The sequence below is a fragment of the Panthera onca genome, chromosome B3 (genome assembly GCF_046562875.1).
Source record: "Panthera onca isolate mPanOnc1 chromosome B3, mPanOnc1 haplotype 2, whole genome shotgun sequence".
NCBI classification, from domain to species: domain Eukaryota; kingdom Metazoa; phylum Chordata; class Mammalia; order Carnivora; family Felidae; genus Panthera; species Panthera onca.
This window is the reverse complement of record NC_138344.1, coordinates 44272299-44296903: the sequence shown is the minus strand read 5'-3', so window position 1 is coordinate 44296903 and position 24605 is coordinate 44272299. Positions and strand designations below refer to the sequence as shown.

General features: G+C 42.1%; 1 protein-coding gene and 1 pseudogene across 2 annotated transcripts in view; both read right to left on the bottom strand.

Annotated features, from left to right (window-relative positions):
- The window catches only part of ANXA2 (annexin A2), a 43969-nt gene extending 43635 nt beyond the window's left edge, over positions 1-334 (bottom strand). Inside the window, exon 1 of one of the 2 annotated variants that reach the window (XM_060618375.3) lies at positions 208-334. The gene's annotated coding sequence lies outside the window, so the exon portion shown is untranslated. Of the gene's footprint in view, positions 1-17; positions 63-207 lie in introns of those variants that run through there. The other variant, XM_060618377.3, reaches the window with a different exon arrangement.
- Positions 335-15778: 15444 nt separating this feature from the next.
- On the bottom strand, positions 15779-24402 carry LOC132670445 (THO complex subunit 5 pseudogene; annotated as a pseudogene).
- Between the last annotated feature and the right edge of the window lie 203 nt (positions 24403-24605).

Sequence of the window (24605 nt, the reverse complement as noted above, 5' to 3'; positions counted from 1 at the left end):
ACCCCTGCCCAGACCACCTTCCTACTGCGCCGCTCTCCACCTCGTGCGGACCGTCCCTCCAGCCCCCTCTCCTGGACGGCCTCCCGAGGCCGTTCCCGTGGCCCAAGCCTCTTTGCCAGGCCGTCTGCCTCCTTTTCCGCTCCTCCCCGCCCCGCTAGCGCGGCGGCCCCGGGGCCATAGCGGGCGGGCGGGGCGCGCCCCGCTTACCTGGGCCGGGCGCCGAGAGCAGCGAGCGTCCCCAGTTGTGCAGCAGAGCTGGCTGCCCTGGGTGGGGCTTTTATAGCCGCCACATCCTCGCGGTGCAGGCGAGGCCCGCCCCGCCCCGCCTCCCCCGGCCCGCTCCCACCCGGAGTCCGGGTGACTCACCCTCCCCGACCCGCCCGCCCACTGGGGCGGCCTCGCCCAGGAACGTTCCGGAGCAGCGCCACGCGGGAGCTGCCCCCGCGCCCACGGCCCTGCCCTCCATTAAAACACCAATGAGGCTTCCTTGAGGCCCACGTATCAGCTCGTTTCTTCTTCCCTCCTTTTACTTTTTTAGCGCCACGTCGAGTCCCAGCCCTGGCTTAAGTTAATAAATTAGCAAGTCTTTAGTAGGCTCGGAGCTTGGTTAAGTCACTTTTTCTTTCTTTCTTTTTCTTTTTTTTTTTTTTAGGCATCAGTGCAATGGAAGGAAGAATTGTTCCAAGAAACATAAATCGGGATTCCCCTCAACAGGGGCCGTTGGCATCCAGCTCAAGCTCTCCGTTACCGTCTGCAAACATATTAGCTTAACCTCTGACCAGCAGTTCCCGGGAGGAGAGTGGGGCGGGCGATCCGCCGGGTTCTGCCCTGCAAAGACTGGCTCTCCGGGGCCTCGCAGCGGGAAGTCGGGCCCGGAGCCAGGGTTGGGGTGGGAGGAGCGGGTGGGAGGCCGAAGCCAGGAGCCAAGATCCCACCCCGCTCGCGCCCGGGAGGAGCCCGTTTTCCGGAGCGCGGTCCGCTCAGCTTCTCTCCACGCCTCGCACGACCCCGCTCCGCACCCTGCGCGTCCTCGTGGCAGGCCGTCCGGACTGGGTGGGGCCGGTGGCTTTGAGCCTCGAGTTCCAACAAAGAAGTTCCTCCCTTCCCTCTTTCATAACTGCCGCTCTTCCGCAGCCTTTTTGGTTTTGCTCAGTTTCTTGCTTTTTCTTCCCTGCTATTTTCCACAAGCCACAGTGGAAACATGTAAGCAAACGTGATTTTGTGTGTGACTACTCAAATACTGCATTCAAACTTCAAACTAGCAGGAATGTTTGACTAAGAATCCCAAGGACGTCTCCCTGCACCTTTGAAGTACTTCCTTTCTCACCAGTTACCAAACTCTTCTCTACTCCTCGTGCTTCTCGTGCTTCTGTTTTAATCTTCCATCTACTGTAAGGTCTATTTTCACTTTCCAGTTGAGCCTCATTTCACTGTTAGGAATCAGAAAATGATAGGAAAGCAAAGAGACACAGGTTGCCATGCTCACGGTAACCTAGCAGGCTAGCCACAAAGGGGGTCTATGGACACTCACCCCTGAGCTCACTGTTACCCAGTTCATTCCCTTGTAATTATACATAATAGGCCCTATCAGAAGGACAAATAGAAAATAAACCAATTCTTTTGGTACAATTTCTGATTTACATTTTTTTAAATGATTTTAAGTCATCTCTACACCCAACATGGGGCTCGAACCCACAACCAAGAACTCAGGCTGCCGGCCAGGCACCCCCCCCCCCCCCACCCTTTACATTTATATACAGCTCTTAAATTTAGGCTGAAAGCCTTACAGGCAGAAATTGTGTTTATCTGCCTACTCCTCAGAACATTTTGGAACAGAAAGGGAAACAGACTACACAGGTGGACAGAATTCTACCTCTTTTCTATTCCTTTCAGGGCATGGTGCATAGCCTCTTATTCCTACCTGTGTGTGGTGGGGCCTCTACACAGCATAAGATTAAATTCAAATCATGGAATACATTAAAGCCACCAAGTATCCAAAAGAATGTTTTTTTGTTTTTGTTTTTTGTGGGGTTTTTTTGTTTGTTTGTTTGTTTTTTTTTGCTTATCTTAGTTACGACTTCAGCAAATTCATAAAGATCTGGGCAATAGCCAGAGTTTGCTTCAAGCTACAGAAATTTACACTGAGTATCATAAAGCTGAAACTATTAGAAGCCATGGTTTGCTATTTCTGAGAAGCGTGGGACCAATTCTGCCAGTATAAAAGAACTTTTTAATCTCTTAGTGCAAAGATTCTCTTTTTCCTTTCTATTCCCCCCATAGTTGGGGAGGATGTTTACTACAAAGGATCTCAGATGAGGTCTACTGTTGTGCATACTGACCCCTAAAGCCTCTATTTTACTCACACTTTGTCTGCTGTACCTCAACACGGCTAATAATACCTACCTAGCAATGATAAGCACTCACTAAAAGGATAGAATAATAGAAGAGAATTATTAACACAGTAACAGAATGTTAGAGCAGAGAGGGATCTCAAGACCAACTTGCCCAATCCTTAATTTTTATAGATGAAGAACCTGAAACCCAAATAAAATCTCCTACCCAGTCCAGAAATTAAATAATGCACTCAAGTTATTTATTGCAGGGTATCAAATTACCACCAAAACTTAGTGGTTAAAACATAAATAACCGCTTATTTACTCATGATTTTGCAATTTGGACAGGATTCAGTAGGGACAGCTTGACTCTGTTGCACATGATGCTGGGTGGGGCAGCTCAACTAAGGTTGGAAAATCAAAAGTGGCTTTACCCATTTGTCTAGTGACTCAGCAGGGGTTGCTAGAACGTCTGAGAGCAGGCTAGGTCTCTCTGTCTCTTGGTCTCTCATCCTCCAGGTCCTCATGTCTACACCAGGGTAGTAATGGTGCTGGCTTTTCAAGAAGCAAAAGCTGAAGGTGCCAGGGCTCTTAGCTTGCAGGCTATACAAAAACAGCAACAGGCTGGATTGGCCTCATGGGCTGTAGTTTGCTGATCCTTGCTTCAATCCATTGTCTTCTCAGTGTTGGGCTTTGCTTTTCAGCCTCTTGATTACACTGTCTGAGATGTCTTTCCTTTTCCTTAAGAATGGCCCATATTTAGGGTGCCTGGGTGGTGCAGTCAGTTGGGCATCCGACTTCAGTTCAGGTCATGATCTCACAGTTCGTGAGTTCGAGCCCTGCATCGGGCTCTGTGCTGACAGCTCAGAGCCTGGAGCCTGCTTCGGATTCTGGGTCTCCCTCTCTCTCTGCCCCTCCTCCACTCACACTCTGTCTCTCTCTCTCAAAAATAAAGATAGATAGATAAATAAATAAACAAACAAACAAATAAATAAATAAATAAGAATGGCCCATATTTGTGGCTGAGTAGCTCTCTCAATATGCTTCATGCCAGTAGAAACTCAAAGGTCCAGAAACTTTTCGTTTTGTCCTGTTTGTGTCCAAGCTGACAGTTCTTTTATTAATAAAAATTATCTTTAAAACTCGGTGGATTTTCTATAAATCTTAGTGAAGTTCATTCCAGGCTCCAAAATTTATATCCAATACAATTTTCTCAAAAACATTATGGGTCTTCTGTAAATCGTAATGAGGTTTAACTCCACGCTCCAAAATTCACATGTATTATGCTTGCTAAAAACAGACCTCTCTCAGGGTGTCTGGGTGGTTCAGTCAGTTGAGCATCTGACTTCCGCTCAGGTCATGATCTCACGGTTCATGGGTTCGAGCCCCACATAGGGTTCTGTGCTGACAGCTCAGAGCCTGGAGCCTGCTTTGGATTCTATGTCTCCCCCTCTCTCTGTCCCTCCTCTGCTCACGCTCTGTCCTCTCAAAAATAAATAAACATAAAAAAAAGTTTTTTTTAAACAGACCTCTCTCTCTACTTGGTGCTTGTCAGGCTGGACCAAAGCACTTAAGATTCCTAAAAGACCTGAGATAGTCTTCAAAGTACCGCATTAAATCTCTCTGAAATCTTAAAAATAAAAGAAGGTTTTGTAGCCACACATGATTTGATCTTTATCCCGAGGCCATTTCTTACTTTGTAAACCTTGTACTGGCTAACAATTCTGTTTGGAAACCAAACATCTTTCTTTAATGATTTTTCCCCCTCTTATACTTAATCTTAAGAGGCAAAAAGATGACCATTCTCAGGATTCTTCCTGGAAACCTCCTTGGCTAGATTCAGAGTTCATTGGGCACATTTTCTATCATTGATGTTACCATAGGCAATGGTAGCGTTAAACATTCTGCCAATACATAGCCTTTTTCTCCAACCTCCTCACTACTCTTTCAACATCCACTAACCATCTACTGTCTGGTTACTGCCTGGCAGTAGGGTCAATGCCACATATTTTAGGTTTTTGTTACAGCAACACTCCATATCTGGTACTAATTTGTTTCAGTTACTGATATTAGGAAATAAACCACCTCTAAATCTTAGAGGCTTAAAACAACCACCACCATTTGCTTATGATTCTGCAAAGGGCAGAATTCACTGGGTCAGCTCATCTCTGGTCTATTTAGCAGTGGCTAGGGAGACCCAGATGAGTCTGGAAGATCCAAAAGGGCCTCTCTGCAGCAAGGTAGTTGATAGTTTTTAGGAATGAAAGTGGAAGCTTCCAGGCCTAGACGGTAACATTGTCAGTTTGTCTGTATCCCACTGTTCAAAAAGCAAGTCATTTAACCCAAATTCAAGGGGAGGGGAAATAGATTCTACCTCTTCATAAAGGAAGTGACAGGTGTTGAGAGGGGTAGAAGGAAATGTTGGCAATCACTTGTGCAAACAATCTACCACAGTACTTAAACTAGTAAGTGGCAGAGCTGAGACTAGAATATATGTTTCTGCCTTTCCATTACACCATATTTTTCACATACCACCATTTTTTCAGTGACACAAAGGCTGGCTCCAAGTCCTCTGTTACATGGCTTAAAGTCTCTCTAACCATTTAGCTGTTATTTCTCTGAGCCTGCTGCATATAATCAGTACATAATAATGGCTTGTATTTGAATATGTGGCCAGAAGAGGAAAAGAGTATTTGTAAAATCTAACATTCAAATAATAGGCGTTCTAGCAAGAATAAATAGGTAAAACAAAGGGAAGAAAATCATCAAGAAATAAAGACAATTTTCTAGAACCGACGGCCATGAGATTTTACACTGAAAAAGTCACAATAAATAGAAAAAAACAAAAAAGCAACAACAACAAAATAAGCCTAACACACAAAGGCACATTACCATGAAATTTCAGAACACTGGATGGAAACAGGGAGAAATTCCTAAAAGAGTCCAGAAATTTTTAAAGGTCATACATGAAGGGTAAGAAATAAGAATGGCATTATACTCAGCATTCAAATCTTGGTTTCTAAATACTATTTTCCAGTAAATGAAACAATTCTGCTAGGAGAAAGGGCTGGTTCCAGAAATGGGGCAGAGAAAATACATGGTGAGCTTTGTGTTAAAAAATTTATCAAAAAGACACAAAAGCCAATTTTAAGGGGCTCTCCTCGCTAAATTTTGGGATAATCTGAGCAAATGATAGGAACTGATGGAAAAATGATAGGAACTGATTATAGTACACTGAATTGTCTAAATTGATAGTTTAAAAAAATACACAAAAGATAGGATAAGGAAGCTCTTATTTACAGAGGAATGCCAACTTATAAATGTATTAGGAAAGAAATATGAAGTCATTAGTTTGCAACTAGAATTCTGTACCCATCCCACTGTAAATCAAGGATGCATGCATAAGAAACATTTTTCAAAAATGCTGGCTAACAGACACATGAAAAAAATGCTCAACATCACCCATCATCATGGAAATACAAATTAAAACCACAATGAGATACCACCTTGCACCAGTCAGAATGCCTCAGTTAACAACTCAGGCAACAACAGATGTTGGGGAGGATGCAGAGAAAGAGGATCTTTATTGCACTGCTGGTGGGAGTGCAAACTGGTGCAGCCACTCTGGAAAACAGTATGGAGGTTCCTCAAAAAATTAAAAATAGAACTACTCTACAACCCAGTAACTGCGCTACTAGGTATTTATCCAAGGGATACAGGAGTGCTGTTTTGAAGGGGCACATGCACCCCAATGTTATAAGCAGCACTATCGACAATAGTTGAAGTATGGAAAGAGCCCACATGTCCTTTGACACATGAATGGATAAAGAAGATGTGGTATGTATGTGTATACACACACACACACACACACACACACACAATGGAGTATCACTCGGCAATCAAAAAGAATGAAATCTTGCCATTCACAACTACGTGGATGGAACTGGAGAGTATTATGCTAAGCAAAATTTGTCAGTCAGAGAAAGACAAATATCATATGGCTTCACTCAAATGTGGAATTTAAGATACAAAACAGATGAACATAAGGAAAGGGAAGCAAAAATAATAGAAAAACAGGGAGGGGGACAAAACATAAAAGACTCTTAAATACAGAGAACAAACAGGATTCCTGGAAGGGTTGTAGGTGGGGGGATGGGCTAAATGGGTAAGGGGCATTAAGGAAGACAGTTGAGATGAGCACTGGGTATTATACATAGGGAATGAATCAGTGGAATCTATTCCTGAAATCATTATTGCACTATATGCTAACTTGGATGGAAAGAAAGAAAGAAAGAAAGAAAGAAAGAAAGAAAGAAAGAAAGAATGAATTTTAAAAATGCTATTTATACCCCTGGACCCTGTGTTTGTTTCCTAGGGCTGCCATAACAAATTATCACAATCCTCGGGATTTAAAACAACAGAAATGTATTCTCTTACAGTTCCAGAGGCCAGAAGTATGAAATCAAGGTATCCACACAGCCATACTCCCTCTGGAGGCTCTGGGAGAGAACCTTCCTTGTCTCTTCCAGCTTCTGGTAGCTATCAGCATACCTGGTGGCTACAATATTCCAGTATCTCCCCATTTTCACATGGTCTTCTTCTCTGTTTCTGTCTTCTCCTCTTCTGTCTTTTTTAATTTTTTTAAAGTTTATTTAGTTATTTTGAGAGAGAGTGCATGTCCACGTGCGAGAGAGCATAGAGTGAGCAAATGGGCTGGAGCAAGTTGGGGAGGGACAGAGAGAGAGAGAGACAGAATTCCAGGCAGGCTCCGCACTGTCAGTGCAGAGACCTTAACTGACTGAGCCACCCAGGCGCCCCTACTAGTGCAGAGACCAATATGGGGCTCGAACTCACGAACCATGACATCATGACCTGAGCTGATATCTAATGTTTAACTGACTGAGCCACCCAGACACCTTCCCTACCCCTGGCTCCTGTCTCTTATTAGAACACTTGTCATTGGATTTGGGACCCACGTGGATAATCAAGAATGCTCTAATTTTGAGATCTGTAACTTAATTACATCTGCAAACATCCTTTTTCCAGATAAGGAAATAATCACAGATTTTGAGGCTTGGGATATGGACACATAATTTGAGCATCACCATTCATCCCATTACACATTACATACCCTTTCTTCGGAGGCTCCTGAATGACGTGCTCCACCAAAACAAGAGAATAAAGCAAAAATAGGAAGCACTGGATCTAGACAACTGGGGACTGAATGCAAAAATATGTGAAAAGAAATCTCAGAAAGATGAGGAGGAGAGAACTCAGAACAACTATGCAGCAGGTATACAGAGCAAACAGTCTAGACTGGAGAAGATAACTGGAGGCTCTAGCAAGGAGGCCTCAAAGGAGTGGGAGGAAGTAATTGCCCAAGGTGTTTGAAGGCACTAAGAAGAAATGAATAGCTTTACTGAGTCGTTTGGGAATGAATTAGCGAGACTGTCAAGAAAAACTATTAAATAAAAACCTCCAGGAAAGCAAAAAATTATTGTATTTTATTGAGTGTTTTTCTCATCCCAAAACTCATATATTGCAACCTAATCCTCCATGAGAAGGTATTTGGAGTTAGGGCCTTTGGGAAGCAGTTAGGAAATGAAAGCAGAGCACTCCTATAGGATCAGTGTCCTTATAAAAGATGCCACACAGAGCTCCCTCACCCTTTCTCCACATGAAGTCACAGTGAGAAGACAGCCATCTATGAACTAGGAAGTAAGTTCTCAACAGGCCTTGATTCTGGACTATCCAGGCTCCAGAAATGTGACAGATTAATTTCTGTTGTTTTTTTAATAGAGATTTTTAAAAAATATTTTTATTTATTTTTGAGAGAGAGAGGAATGAGTGGTGGAGGGGCAGAGAGAGGGAGACACAGAATCCCAAGCAGGATCCAGGCTCTGAGCTGTCAGCACAGAGCCCCATGTGAGACTTGAACTCGTGAACCACAAGGTCATGACCTGAGCCAAAGTCGGACCCTTAACTGACGGAGCCACCCAGGCACCCTGTTTTTTAATAGAGATTTTAAAAAATGTTTATTTATTTTGAGGTTTGGGGGGAGGGAGGGGGAGGGAGAGAGGGAGAGAGAGAGAGAAAGAGAGAATCCCAAGCTGGCTCCATGCTGCCAGCACAGATCCCGATCCCGATGCAGGGCTCAATCCCGTGAACCATGAGATCATGACCTGAGCCAAAATCAAGAGTTGGACGCTCAACCAATTGAGCCATCCAGTGCCCCTTAATTTCTGTTGTTTACAAGCCATACAATCTATGGTAGTTTGTTGTGACAGCCCGAAGACAGAACATGTTATACTCTCCAGAGATAACCACAACAATATTTCCCATCCCATATGCTCTGCTAGAATCTTGCCACTTCTCCATCAAGGGGAAGAGTGTATCCCCATATCCCAGAACCGCATCATGAACTATTTGACAAACAGACTAACTGCAGAAATCACTCTGTGTGACTTCTGAGGCTAGATCATGAATGCATTTCTACCTTACATACTTGAGATGCTTGCCTTCAAATCCAGCCATCATGCCATGAAGAAACCCAAGCAGTAACCTGTGGAGAAAGTCATATGAAGAAGAACCAAGGTCCTCAGCTGACAGCCAGTACCAATTTGCCAGCTACGTGAGCCATCTTGAAAGTGGACCGTCCAGTCTCCAGTTGAGCCATCTCAGCTGAAGCTTCATGGAGCAGAGATAAGCCTTCCCCAAACTGCAGAAAACAGGTTTGACTAGAAAATCTTCAAGTTCTCTTTGGGCTCTAAAACTCACTCCTTAATGTGCAAATGTAGTATATTTAGGCACATTAATCATGTATGTGCACATGGACGTTACTAGACATAAACAGGTTTTATCTACTCATTAAAATAAGCATAATAGACTTTCTAAACGCAAGTACTTTAACAAAATTGTAACACTTTACAAGTAGATCACTAGATGACTTTTATCAAATATGATCAGCTTTCTTCTTTTCATTCCATTCCATTTCTTTACATTCCATTTTTGTCCAAATTGGGAAGAGTATCCCTTGTGTAATTGAATATATCCATATATAGTTGTTGCTTTAGTTCACACGCTGGATCATGGATCCCAGCACGTTTTTAGTCCTTAGGTTACTCAAATGTATAGCTATGGCTGTGAAAGAAACATCACTTTATAGTAAAATGAGTCTGTGTAGAATATTATCAAAATAAAAATAACAGGACACTGCTGAATATCTCTAATGCTGCAAAGGAACTTAGATTTCTAATAATGTGAATGTGTGATACACTCAGGTAACTAGATAAGGGGATTTACCCTGGGGACACACGTATGCAGACGCTATCACTACTGACAGCGTACAAATATTCCTCCCCACTCTGTAAGGGGACATTAGCAAAAAGCAGTATGGAGCCAGTTTTGTAACCCAAGAGACCAGAGACGGTGCAGGATGCTATGGAGGAACATCAGCAGTGGGGTAGATCTAAGATAGGTACCAAGGGAGGGGCAAAGGACACTATGACTTGTTAAAAAGTCCACAGGACACAAGCAGATTCTGGACAGGAGATGAAGCCAAGGTTCAGTAGCTGAAACAACACAGAAGCAAGCAGAAGGGAAGCAAGGAGTGTGGTAGAAAGGCTGTAGGTGGGGCCAAAGTGGCATGTACCTGCCTCTGTGGCCCAAGGACATGTGATACCTGGACTCGGGTGACATGAAGAGTAGGCACCAGTGGTAAATCATTCATGCCATTTCTTCAAATAATGCAAAAGAGAAGGAGGAGGAGAGGAAGATGATGGAGGAGAGCACTGTGAGGGAGGATCCTGGGCTATTCTGACACAAAGAGAAACAGATTGGGAGGCCTGTACTCCTGACCTAGGCATACCTGTAATCTCATCATTTCCATCCTAATTTCTCCATCTGGGAACTGCACACGTTAGCCCAGACCATCTGTAAGTCCTTTGCTAGCTCTTAAATTTATAAAGTCTTACTAAAACAGAGTTTCAAATTCTTTAAGACTCCATTAAAATAATCTTTGGAAGATTCATAATCCAACTTTATTACTCAGGCAGTACAATTTTAGTTCAGCTTCTTAACACTTTGGCATCTGGTATTCCTGGGGCCCTTGGAAAGAATTCCTGATTGTCTTCTAATAGGGTAGATCTCAGGATGGGGTTAGAAGCAAAAGACAGACAGATGGGTGAGCTGCTCTAATCAGCTCTAGTTGCAGTTTTTTGGTTTTTTTCCCCCCTTTTTAAATGAGAGGTTAGTCTTCCCCAAATCCCAAGCCTCCACTCCCTAATTTGGAGATGAACCAGATGATTTCACTGGTCTTTCCCTTCTCTGGTTTCTATGACTCATCAGCTATAGCAACTAGGGTGGGGTAAAGAAAACAATTTTAATATTCAGGTTATGCTGTAGCTCCAAAGGAAGGAATCTAAGAAAAACTGTTAAGATTGAAACAGAATGAAAAAAAAAAAAAAAAACAGTGTAACTCACAATACTCCTAACTGAGAAATTGTTCCCAGGATGTGTCCCTACATTGAGTGCCCCCATCTTTCCTCTGTAAATATCACTTACATGAATGTTTTTTTCATCAAATGTTTTACACATCTTTTCTATGAAACTGCTAAAATGCTTATTAAAATAGTACAAATAAATGCCTAGTTGATTTTGATCGTCCATGTCTTGAAAAAGCAGCCAGTACCTAACTATAAAAATCAAGGAACTCCCAAGACAAATTCACTCAATTTAACAAACATTGAGTATTCACTATATGCCAGGCACTAGGGTAGGACTACAGCAAACTCATAATAGGAAAAATGGTAACTCCAACCTCAAGGTGTAGTAGAGGTAAATAAGTAATTACAATTTGACAAATGTATGAGACATGAAATCAAAGTACAGGGAAGCCCAATGTGAGAATAACGAATACAGTTAACCATTAGAAAAAGGAAGTAAGACATTCTGTCTTGGCCAATCCATTCAATTACTCATAGCTATTTGAAGTCATTGTGTAACCACAGAAGAGGAAATGTAACACATATCCCATGTATTCTGTATCTGTGGACAATGTCAATGCAGAGGTGTGACTGTTTTTAGGCAAACCATTCTGGTATAAAAACAGGTAAAAAGGAATAGTCACTAGAGATGGTATATATTTATTTGGTTGATGCCACTAATGTGAAAATTTGAAAAAAATTTTGGAACTCCTCTACTTAAGTATTTTCCTCAGAGCCTAAGGCAAATCTGGGTCTACTGAGAGGAGCTGAACAGCTAGAGGTCATTCTGAGCCAAGGCTCATGACTAAATGGGCAAAGGATAGTAGGAATTTCAACTGGGGTTAAAAATACAGGAAACCATGATTAAGCCCTTACTTACTTACATTGTTTGATGGAGTCAGCAGTATTGATTTTCTGGTTTTAAGGAAGTCTGATCATTCCGATACGAGGTCTGAAGTGAATATCTAACACTCCAATAAAGTTTTCAGAGTTCCTGAGATACTAAATATTCAAAATCATGTAATACAATTTAAAATTACTTTTTGGGGGGGGGGTGCCTAAATGACTCATTTGGTTGAACATCCAACTCTTGATTTTGGCTCGGGTCATGATCACAGGGTTGTGAGATCAAGCCCTATGTTGGCCTCCACACTGAGTGTGGAGCCTGCTTGAGATTCTCTCTCTCTCTCTCTCTCTCTCTCTCTCTCCCTCTCCCTCCCTCCCTCCCTCTCCTTCTACCCTTCTCCCCCATTCATGCACACATCCCCCCCTCAAATTAAAAAACAAAAAAGGTACTTTTTTGTGACAACGTCCAAAAATATAGTGGACTGAAATGCAATCTTCAGTAATGACATACCTATGGTTGAGGTACTTATACATCAAAAAAAGTCTGAAAAACCAATATTCCATGGGCAAGGGACTAGCCAACCAAGCTGGTTACAGTTTCCAGTGAATGACATTGGCATGATGTATGTCTCATTCAAAATGGATTCAGTTAACACTGTCAGTCCCTTTCCTCTTCCAGAGCCAGGGGGCATTGTAGAGTATTCTGGATGGCTGGAACAAACTTAGATATGACCCCGGACACCTGGAGAGGAAAAAGAGGAGGCACAGAATTAGTGGATGCAGAGTCAGGCTAGAGACCCCTGCCAATCACTCCTCACAAAGATTGAGTACTCTCCTCGAGTGGTACTCTTCCTTCATAAACAGAAATCTTTCTCAGAATCACTAACATTGATTCTGTTAGTTTTTTAACAAATTAGTCTATTAATAAGTAATGCACATAATAAAGTTAACTGTTCTGTATTGTGAAAAAAAAATACTTGAAGTCTTCATACCCTTCTCAGATATGAAACTGGAAAGGAACGAGGGGCAGGAGGCATGGTAGAGACCCACATGAGCTGGCAGAACTGGTCAACATGTTACTATTTTAACTGATTAAGTCAACTTTCTCATTCAAGGATAGAGTACTCGTTTTAAACACTTACCATTAACATAATTATCCCACAAACATTAAACTGTTCTGGGGAGGAGCCCATAGCATGACTTACCCCGGCCCACAAGCCTCTAAAGGGAGGGCAATTTGGGTTTCAGTTTGGGCATCTGGGCTCAGCTGCTTGGCTCATTTTGTTTTTCTTTCGTATACCCCAGAGTCCAAGTTTTAAAAGGTTAGGAAAGAGACCAACTAGGTAAAAGCGGCATTTAAAGAGCTAACCATTCTTTTTTTTCAAATGACTTTCTTGGGAGGATACCAACATTTTTCCAGATTTACAGTGTACTTCCAAATGATATAATTAGAGTTTAATGCCCCAAAGAATAATTTTTTTTCACAAAGAAATCCTTACTCCATTTAACTTGGGGCTGTGGAGGAAGGAGAAAGCATCTGACCAAGCTCGTGTGAGGGTCTGCCCTACTTATCACTCCATTTCTGACTTGTCCAACTCCAGGAGATTTAAGATCAGGCCACATTCTCCCAAACGTGGCAGGCATTATTTGGTACTGCAAAAACAGAGGTGACAGATGGCCAAGTAAGATGGATCACCAGAACCTTCAGTTTAGACTGAAAAATAGCCTTCCCAGATGTTCCTGCCTTCAGGCTTCCCTACGTTCCATTCTGCCCCCAAATCTATCCTACACATTATATATTGCCATAGTTTCCATGATAGAAGCTCAACCGTGTTGTCCATCTCTACTGCCACCTCCATTAAAAAGCTTTTCCTGGGGTGCCTGGGTGGCTCAGTTGGTTGAGCGTCTGACTTCAGCTCAGGTCATGATCTTGTGGTTCAAAAGTTCAAGCTCTACGTCAGGCTCTATGCTGACAGCTCAGAGCCTGGAGCCTGTTTTGGATTCTGTGTCTCCCTCTCTCTCTGTCCCTCCCTGCTCACACTCTGTCTCTGTCTCAACAATAAATAAAATACTTTAAAAAATTAAAAAGCTTTTCCTTATTCCCCACCTCAAGGCAATGCCACAGTCTCTAAGGCAATCAAAGCGTTTCAGTGACAAGTTCCCCAGCATGCTTTCTTAGATCCTTTGGGTCCCTTCAACCAAAGGCACCCTGGTCATATCTTAGCCACACCAATGACTTGCCAATCCAACATGCTTTCCATGTTTGCACCAACGAACATTGACTCTACTTTGTCCCTGAGCTTGAAATTTCCCTTCCAGTCTGGCAAACTCCTTTCAAGTTTTAGATGGAAAGACATCTTTCATTGGATTTGATCTGATGATACTTCACATTTACGTAGTGACCTGCAGTTTTTTTTTTTTTAATTTTTTAAATATGTTTATTTATTTTTGAGAGAGAGAGAGACAGAACATGAGCGGGGGAGGGTCAGAGAGGGAGACACAGAATCTGAAACAGGCTCCAGGCTCTGAGCTGTCAGCCCAGAGCCCGATGTGGGGCTCGAACTCACAGACCGCGATATTGTGACCTGAGCCGGTCGGACGCTCAACCAACCTACTGAGCCACCCAGACCCCCCAATGTGACCTGCAGTTTAAAAAGAACTTTTAGGGGCGCCTGGGTGGCTCAGTCGGTTAAGCGTCCGACTTCGGCTCAGGTCACCATCTCGCGGTCCGTGAGTTCGAGCCCCGCGTCGGGCTCTGGGCTGATGGCTCGGAGCCTGGAGCCTGCTTCCAATTCTGTGTCTCCCTCTCTCTCTGCCCCTACCCCGTTCATGCTCTCTCTCTGTCTCAAAAATAAATAAATAAACATTAAAAAAATTTAAAAAAAAAGAACTTTTAGAGCCATTTCTTATAATATTTATTGGAAGGCCACTAGAGCCTATAGAATATGCTGGGAAGGTATAAATATCAGGATTTTACAGATGAAAAGACCGAAACTCAAAGAGGGGAGAGAGAAGGCCTTAGCAAATGAAGGAGTGGAGACTCTAACTCAGAGCTCCCTACTTCCGCCTCCTCTCCACACCCCATGCCTCTTCCAATAAACTCTGACTCTGGGCTGCCTACTTCTGAGACTCAACTTCTCATACTTCTGAGTTGCAGCTGACAGTCTTAACATTCTAAAGACTCCCCCAACTGCTGGATGCGAATTAACTCTAGCACCGGCTCCTGGGAGGCAGAAGGCTTGGCTGACAGCAAACTCAGCACTCCCTAATATGCAAAATGACATTTTGGCCTTAGGCACTTAGTAAGTTACACAGTCCTTCCTCCTCAAGAGTAAAAGTTTTCAGGCACTAGAGTGTAGCATTAAAAAAAAAGCCAAACTGAATTAGGGACTGACCCACCACTTTATTAGCCTCCCAACATGCACATATACACAGAGACATTCAAGTCTCATGCACTGTGATTTCACTTTCCCTCACCCTCTTCTTGAACTCAAAAGAACTCATTGTGCAATTCTACGAAATTGCATTTTGGAATTGGACAGAGACTAGTGCCAGCTGCCCGTTGTGGCACTTGGGAAATTATAATCTGCATCACTTTTTGTGGGGCAGAGGGCAGACATTATACTTGCAAAATGCATTCCATTATTTATTTTTCACATTAGTAAAACTGCTGTGTGCATAGTGTTAGAACAAAATACAAACTTTGTAAAATACATTCTATATCTTAGTCGTCAAGAAATGTTAACTTTAAACAGACTGCAGTCATCTGATCATTTACTCTGGACTCATTTCTCACTTTGAGTTGCACACTTCAGGAGGAAATTTAAATAATATCTCATGGAGAATCAGGCAGTCAGTAAAACTGGTTCTGGACACAATATCCTCTTTGTTTATTTGGAGTCTAACAGGCTAAAACCAAAAAACCTTATAGTTTATTTCTGGAGAGTAAGTTGGGCAAAGGCTTGCTGGAAGAACAACTCGAAAAACTGTGGATGTCTTATGTTTACTTGGCATCAGGGAACATTACCTGCAGATGATCAGATCTCAGAACTGTGTGAAAGAGTAGTGTTTTTTTTTTTTTGGTTTGTTTTTTGGTTTTTTTTGCCGCACCAGGAAGAAAAATAGATTTGCCCAGACAGGTTTTGGCTGCCAGGTAGAATGTTTTCAAGAGGTTTTGATATACGGTTTCTCTCAAATTGTTTAATCTGAATTTGTATGTATTTTGTTTATCTAAAATGAAATAGAGTAACACTGAGTGAGTCAGACAGTAATATACCACCTAAGTAATGTTGTGCTTTTCTTGGTGCATAGTAAGAAACATACATTGGTGATTTGTCTCATTACTGATGACTCTAATTTTAATCTCTTGGTTAAGATAGTTTCTGCCAGATTTCTTCAGGATTAGGTAAACAAATAGGTATATTATACTTCATAATAACTATCTAATAGGGAGATTCTTTAAAACTATGTGAATATTTCTATTTGCCATCAAGTTTTCACCCACCATATTTAGCACCCTTCAAGGATTCTTAGATAAATAATTATTTCTATAATGATTGCAAATAGATTTTTCTGATTCCATCATTCCCTCTGGATTTATTGGTTGGCAATAAATCAACTGTAGAACAGAGTATTTCCTTCTTCCCCATTTATTTATTCCTTTATGCCAGGATGAGCTTGTGGATTACTATTTTACTCAAAGCATTATAAAACATTACTGTCAGCATCTCATGCTCAAATGTTCCCAGACATAAGAACTCCTTTAAGCTAGTTCCTGGGTTCTTTTGGCGTGCACCCATCACTCTTTGAGCACTTTCTTATTTTCTGGTGCAAGATGATGCTCCAGGTTCATCTTGTATTCTCCCTGCTCAGTCTTGGAATTAATAATTTCTCCAAAGAGCTTTGATTTCTTTTAGTGAAGAAGAGAATTTAGAAATCAAGATCTGGGCACTAAGTGTGTTCATTGCTTCTAGAGTATCATTGCTTCTAGGCTCTATCAGCAGAGTTAGAAACTATGTATTCATACACACACACACACACACACATACACACACACACACACACACACACACACAGCTATATCTGTTTCTCCCACTCTCTCTGTATATTAAGTACCATGGATTCATTCTGATACTTCCAATTCCAGTCCAATACTACAGGGTTGATTCTTGCCTTCCCCTTCTCCATGATTCTCAGTGTATTTATTAGCTCAGTTAATCTAGTATATAACCAAACTCCCAGTTTCTTCGCCCTAGTAAAGAGGAAGTGGGGGAAAGAAAAGAAAGAAAAGGCCAGCATGGTCCCAGACATGCCAGCCCCAATTTCCTGGTTTATCAGCCCAAAAGTGATACTTCTCCCCCCCTAAGTTGTAGACCCACATTTTGAGTTTACAGGTTCCATAGGACATCACCTTAATTGTACTGCTGACATTTGGTTGAAAACATAACTAGTTGTCTTTTTGCCAAATCCACCTTCTTCCTCTGGTATCTTCATTTAAGTCAGTGGCAGCACTCAGGCTAAAAATTTCAGTTGTCTTTGAAACTTTCATTTCCTAATTCCACACACACAAGCTATTTCATGTGCCATGACCTTTAATTCATCTTTGTATTCCCAACACCTAGTGTCTATTACCTACTTGTGACTATATTATATGAGGTGAACATTCATTTGGGGGATAGGGTCAAATCTGACAGCTGCTAACTAAATGACTTCCCAATCTACACCTTTTCCATCCACTTGCTAATTCATAGAGTTTCCACCTCCTGTCTTTCCTCTCTCTAAATAATTCTTTATATTGTAAGTATCCTAAAATTGATGTCATCTTGCTCAAAAAGCCTTCAACATCTCCTCACTGCTTTTGGAATCAAATCAAACTATCTGGGAATAATAATACTCTCCACACTCAGGCTCTAACTTACCTCTTCCACTTCATCTCCCATTTATCTTCTTTCCCCCTCATGCTTGTCACATGAGCATATTTGCTATTCTTGAAAATCAGCACTTTTCATGATTTTTACTCATGATGTAATGCTTTGCTTCCTTTTTCATTTTATTTTTTATTTTTGAGAGAGAAAGAGAGAGAGAGAGAGAGAGAGAGAGGGCAAGAGCGCAAATGGGGGAGGGGCAGAGAGAGAAGGGGACAGAGGATCTGAAGCAGGCTCTGTGCTGACAGCAGAGAGCCCCATGTGGGGCTCGAACTCATGAACTGTTAGATCATGACCCAAGCCAAAGCGGATGCTCAACTGACTGAGCCACCCAGGTGCCCTTCTGCTTCCTTTTTTGTCCATATTAATATTTTACTTGTCTTTCAAACCAAATATAAAGGTCATTTCTATCATGAGCTTCTCTTATTGTCAAGCACCCCCTTTTCTTATTCCTATGCACTACTGTGCTAAATTCTGCTCTGTATTACAGCTAATTGCACACATCTATCTCTCCAACAAGATTAGATACTACCCTTAAGACCAAAAAAACCAATCTTATTTATCTTTAAATCCCAAGAAATTGGCATAATGTACTACCCCCAATAGATGCTCAAAAAAGCATCATCAAATCATTTCCAAGTTTTGCTGATCAATTGGCAATGAAGAATTTCATTGTTCCACCTCACCTTCTAGTTAGTCCTTAATGTTTATAAACCTGATTTCCCACTGACTAGCCACTCTAATGAAACTTCCAATTGGTGATAATAAATCCAAGCAGGTAGAGCTTTACGTGCAAAAGCATGCAGGCAGGGACTAGATGGCTAATCTGTGTGTTGGTAAAAGCTGGCTAGAGCGGATGTTGCATTAAAGCAGGGCTTGGGGTAGCCGCAATCCCTGGCATCAGTGTAGCACTGCCTTACTGCAGTGTGATTCTTATGATTAACATGCATATACTCTCCTGTGCTGTACATTTCTGGGTAAGCCAAACCTAGGATAGGGGCTGGAGAAAAGATTCCCCCTCCCCCTCCAAGAAATGCAGATGCTCAAGAAAAGGGAAGGAGGAATTCAACCTACTAATCACAGACTCTTTAGGTTTCTTCACTTTCAAAACACTGATTAATTCACACTGTGGCTTTTCCTCCCATTCCTTAGAGAATTAACCAGGCTACTCTATGCATGGACAGCAATAGCTCCTTGCTTGATCCCTTTCTAACAATAGCTCATATATTGAAAGCCAACGTGTATGCCAAGGCAAACCCTGTACTGTTTGAATCTTCCTATTTGATGAGGCAATCTAAGCCTCTCATCCTAGAAATGGACATCTGGGCCTCAACTCCTTCAGTAACTTTTTCTTGGCAGCTCAGATCCAATCCCCAGATAGATGCTTTGTGTGTCTGCCCCTACATACCCTGATAAGTTTAGACATTAGCCAAAGTAACATGGTGAGAATGGATCATTGAGATACATCTCCTTTATTTCTACATACATCCCAGTAACAATCTCAACAAATCTTGATATCAAATACTTTTTTATTTATTTTTTTTTTTTTAATGCAGTGTGCCTTATTTTAACGAGAGAGAGTGTAAGCAGGGGAGGAACATGGAGAGGAAGGACCCAAAGCAGGCTCTGTGCTGAAAACACAGTTGATATCAAACACTCTTACGGTTTGATTAAAAAGGTACCATGTACCTGTAACATATAACAAACATCTTAGTATGCGAATTAGTGAGACACTTCGGATTTAGTGTGTTCATAATAAAATACTAAAGTGTTATTTCCCTTCTCTACCCTAAACCCATGCCTCCATGTAATATGTCTAAAATGTTTACAATGTCCAAAGCCAGAATCCAAGGAGAAATGGAACAGGTTAACTTCCTTCGCAGTTGCAAAAGAAGATCCAACTAATGAAACTATTTCCAAGTTTTGGTGATCATTTGGCAATGAAGAGCTTCATTGTTTCCATCTCACCTTCTACTATTCCTTAATGTTTATTTATTTACTTGGTCAAGTGATACTTTAATAGGCTATAAATAAAAATCCTGTCTTTGGAGAGTATCAAGAGCCACAAGTGGGCTAGAGCAGAGAGCAGAGGCAGAGGCCAGGAAGAATCAACAGGCTGTGAAGAATCCTTGAGGTTGGTTATATTTAAACGGCTTCATCCTGCGGGGACCCCTGAAAAACCGCAGACACATCTCCTGGGGAAATTCCTTGGGCTCTTCCACACTGTCGTCATGGCTCTCCACGTCCAGGTAGACGTCCGGCAGCACACACAGGCACTGCAGCTGGTTGGTCAAGAGCTGATGGCTGAACTGAGGGACACAGCTCCTATAGCACACGATGACCTCACTCTCCATGCCCTGAATGTTGTCATCATTGCTACTGTTTTTCTCCCCTTTCCAGTTCAGACAGAGCTGGAAAATGGGTGGGATGGAGGAGTAGCTGGTGTTTAGCACCACGGCAGCCTGGAGTTTGGCTGTGCCCCTTTCCATGAGTGCCAGGAGAAGAGATTGGTGTCCTCAGCTAGTCCCATCTCCACAATGTCCTTGGTGAAATGTAGCTGCAAGTAATCCTCATGGGCAATCGTGACCCACTTCACCAGGCAGGAGACAACCTTTGCAGGGAAGAGGTACTGTCAACCACTGGTAACTGGTTCAATGCCATGTTCCAAGGATGCAAACTTTGGAGGGCCAGGTGGGACTGCACCCTAGTCTTCAGCAGTTTCATGGTGGTCTCCATGTGGCTGATGCTCGGCAAGTGTTCAGCAATCACGGTGTGCTGAGGCTATTCTTTGTGGGAAGAGGAGGTCACCTAGCTTCTGTACCCAGAAATATGCGTCAAGCACATAGTCTCTCAAAGTCAGGATGCCACTGAAACTGATACTGAATGGCTGGATTCGGAGTCTTCTTTCTGTGATCTCCTGGATACAAACAGCTCAGGACTGAGTGAGGAGACAGAAAGTCACCTGCACTGATGGGGTGATCAGCTCCGTGGTGGTCATCACTTTGGCTTTAATCGTCATGGTGTTGAGGTTCATGAGGTAGTAGAAAGTCAGGTGAAGCACACTGTCATCTTTGCACTTCAGGTCCAGCATGACAGGCAGCAGGTGCCTCTTCAGCATCTCCATGCACTTCTCATCAAACTGAACTTCTAGTGAGGGCCACTGGCGTTTTGTGGTCTGTTCCTCCTCAGCATCAGAGTCACTCTCATCATCTTAGGAGTCTTCAGGAGGCTTAAACAGAGCCTTGGCTTTGTCCACACTGCCTTCAATCGCCACAATGTCTTATGACAGGCCCACCTACATGCAGCGGCCTGGACAAAGAGGATATAGAGGGGAGATGGTAGGTGTTTAGCTGTCTCATATTGCTTGTGAGCCTGGTCAAACAGTATGAATAGGTACTCTTACACTGGGAGGGAAGCCTGCATGATGCTACTGAGGCAAGCCTGGAGGCTGCTGAGGTACCCTTCTTTACCTCAGTCTCCTTGAAGATCTCCTCCTTGCTGGACAGGCACTCTACGTACTTCTCTGTCAGCCTTTTCCTCTGCTGCAGCTCCCAGTCCAGACATGCAAGGGTTTGCTGGTGAGGGTCTCCTATGGTGACTTCAGCCTTGCTAATATCTGGAGGAGCCTCCGTATAAAACTCTTCTAAACTGACCAGATCAATTTCTTCAATGCTTCGACTTAAACTCCAGACATTTGGTGATTTCTTTCTGCAGGTGTATCACCTCATACAACAGGTTCTGGAGCTGCACGTGACAGGCATCTACTTTCTACTTGGCCTCATGGGTCTGATCTCTTGCCTTCTTCAATCTGATATGGGCTGATCGATTAAGCTTCTTCAGAGTCATGAAATGCACACAGCTCTGGATCTTCTCATCTTCCATCTCAGTCTTTTTCTCATCTTCTTCAGCTCCCGGATCTCAGCCATGAGCCTCCACAACTCCTGTGTGTACTTGCACAGCTCAGTCTCTGCCAGGGTCCCACAGGTCTGCCTCAGCCTCCTCGCTCTAGTATTTACCTTCCTGTTCTTTGTCAGAATGGTTATGCTTCCTTTCGGATGGAGCTCCATCACTTTGGATCACTGTGGGCTTGTTTTTTGCTTGATTCTGATGACATGGTTGTTTGGCAATGTCAGGAGGAGATAGCAGAGACCGCATGCAGCCTCGAAACTGTCCAGCAACTTATTCCTTAATGTTTATACACTTGATTTCCATACTAGCCACTTTAATGAAACTTCTTTTACTGAAGTTATATGGTTTTCTCTGGGGCTCCTTTCACGATCCTCCTCTCGTGATGCTCATTTCTGCTATGTTACCTTATCTATTTCTCTCAGTCACCACAGACATACCGATTCCCAAATCCGTACTAATGAGATCAGGCTCCTGAGTTCAAAACTCAAATTATCAACCCTCTTTGATGTCAACTACCTCTATTAGATTCAACATACTGGTAATAAGACACTAAACAGTGTCCTTTCTTTTTTCTCCACCTCAAACCGAATTCTTCTTCTGCATCCCTAAAATGTTCACGACATTTGAGATAGTTAAAAACATGTTCACAAATTCTTTCCATAGTCCTCCTTTCAAGAGGTGGAGCTTGAGTGTGCACTTACTGACTTGTATCTCATGAGGAGAATATGCCAGATGTGATAGTATTTGACTTCTAAGACAAAAACACATTGGGTGCCCTCTTTGCTCTTTCTCTTGGATAGCTCACTCTGGGGTAAGTCACCTGCTGTCATGAGGATAGTCCAGGAGACCTATGAAGAGGTACAAGCAGTGGGGATAAGGCTTCCTGACGACAAATAGTGGAACAGGGGCTTCACCTTTTTGAAAGTAGATGCTCCAGCCCCAGTCAAACCTTGAGATCACTGCAGCCCCAGCCAACAGCCAGACTGCAACTTTATGAAAGACCTGAAGTCAGAGACACCCAACTAAGCTGCATCTCCTGACCCACAGAAACTCTAATACATGTTTGTTGTTCGAACTAAATTTGGGGTAGTTTATTTTGCAGCAATATATAACCAATACTGCATCCAAACCCAGAATCCAAGGAATAATGAAAGGAAACGAACATTTTAACTGAAATCTTTCCACTCCTATCCATACTTGTACTCCTCCCTCTCAATAAGTAACATCACAATTTACCCAGTATCCCAAATGAGAAATTGGGATTTCTCTGGAAACCATATTTGACTTTTCCTACCAACTGCTTCACTAAGTTACCATTTTATTCTCCTGTCACTTGAGCCTAGCCCTACTCTTATTGCTTTAATTCAGGGCCTTTACCATTTTTCAATTATTGTAACACAGCTTTTCAACTTTTCTCTTTCCCTATAGTCTTTCCCACCTCTATTTCATTCTCTAGACTGATGCCATCAAGCTTTTTCAAAAGACTACCTGCTCATGTTGTTTTTATTTAAATTTACTACTAGTTCCCAAATGGCACAACATTCAAATGTCATGGAATGGCATGTCTGTCCCTGTCCAATAGCTTTTCCTCTCAAATCCCAAGTTCAGAGCCTACAATCTGGCCATCTTTCACCTTTGCATATGCCTCTTTCTTTTTATGTGGAAGATCTTTCATTCTTTCCTTATAACCCTTTCTCACTTCAAAAAGACTCACCTCAGGCTTCACCTCAGACAACTTGCCTTAATTATCAGGTTCAGGTTATATGACTTTTTTATATTACTTTATCACAGCACTTACCACATAGTTTAGTATTATGTCCTCCACCAGAATGTGAGCTCCTGGAAAAAATAAAATCTGTCCTTGATACCTAGACCTTCATTTAGGCATCCATCCAACTTCTATCTATTAAGCTGAAACTATAAGACAAAATACCAGGTTAGGTGTTTGTGACATAGTATGAACAAAACAAGTATGCTTCTGTTCTTACACAGCTTGTAGTCTATTCAAGAAGACAGTAAGTCAAATAAACAAGTACTATGGTATGTGAAAAAAGAATATGACAGTAACAAAGGAGGACCTACTTAAGACTGTGTGACACACAAATACACTCAGACATTTCCTGAACTAAATGTTTTCCAAGAGGTACGTATAAATTATACCTTCACCATGGGTGTAAGCAAACCAGGTCCATCGCATTCTTTCCAACACTGACTCTGCTTGACCCAGGGTTGCCACAAACCTTCAATTTGTAAAACAGAAAAAAAAAAAAAGTACTACCTGCAAAGTGCAACAAAGAAAAGTGCAATAAAAGGAGGTATGGTTGTACTAAAAATCAAGGAAAAGGCATAAACAGGATCAAATACATGCTATAAGAGACTTGACTAAGCACAAATGAAAAACTAAGGCTGGATTTATATATTTATCAGGGTTACTCAAATTTATGGCTAAGATAATTTCAAAATAATCACTTGTGGGACCACCCGTTTTACTAAGTAAAAAATAATATTAAAAATTGAAAGCCAAGTCTTTCTGGTATTTAGAAGTCTGACGAAATCATCGTCTAGTTTTTTTTAAAAGAGCAAATTCCAAGGGAATCCCTGCCTCTCCCTTAGTTCACTGCCAAATGATTCACAACTAAAATATGTCTGGGATATGGAAGCATGTGACAAAGTTGAAAAAAAAAAAAGCTCAAGTCCATTAAAAAAAAGCTCAATGTTTTAAAAAGGGAATGGCAGGGGGTGCGTGGGGGGCTCAGTGTGTTAAGCACCTGGCTTCAGCTCAGGTTATGATCTTGTGATATGTGAGTTTGAACTCCACATTGGGCTCTCGGCTGTTAGCGTGGAGGAAGCCCGCTTTGAAATCTCTGCCCCTTCCCCGTGCTCTTTCTCTCTCAAAAATAAATAAACATTAAAAAAAAAAGGGGAATGGTAGGATGAGGAAGTTACATATTAAAATACAGAAAACAATTTTACTAATAATTACTCATTAAAAAATATTTTATAACCGATTATAAAAATCAAAACAAAACTTGGTAGTTGAGAATAAAAATATTCAACTGTTACTTATAATAGTTAAGAAGATTTCTCGAACTAGTTCTTATACTAGCATA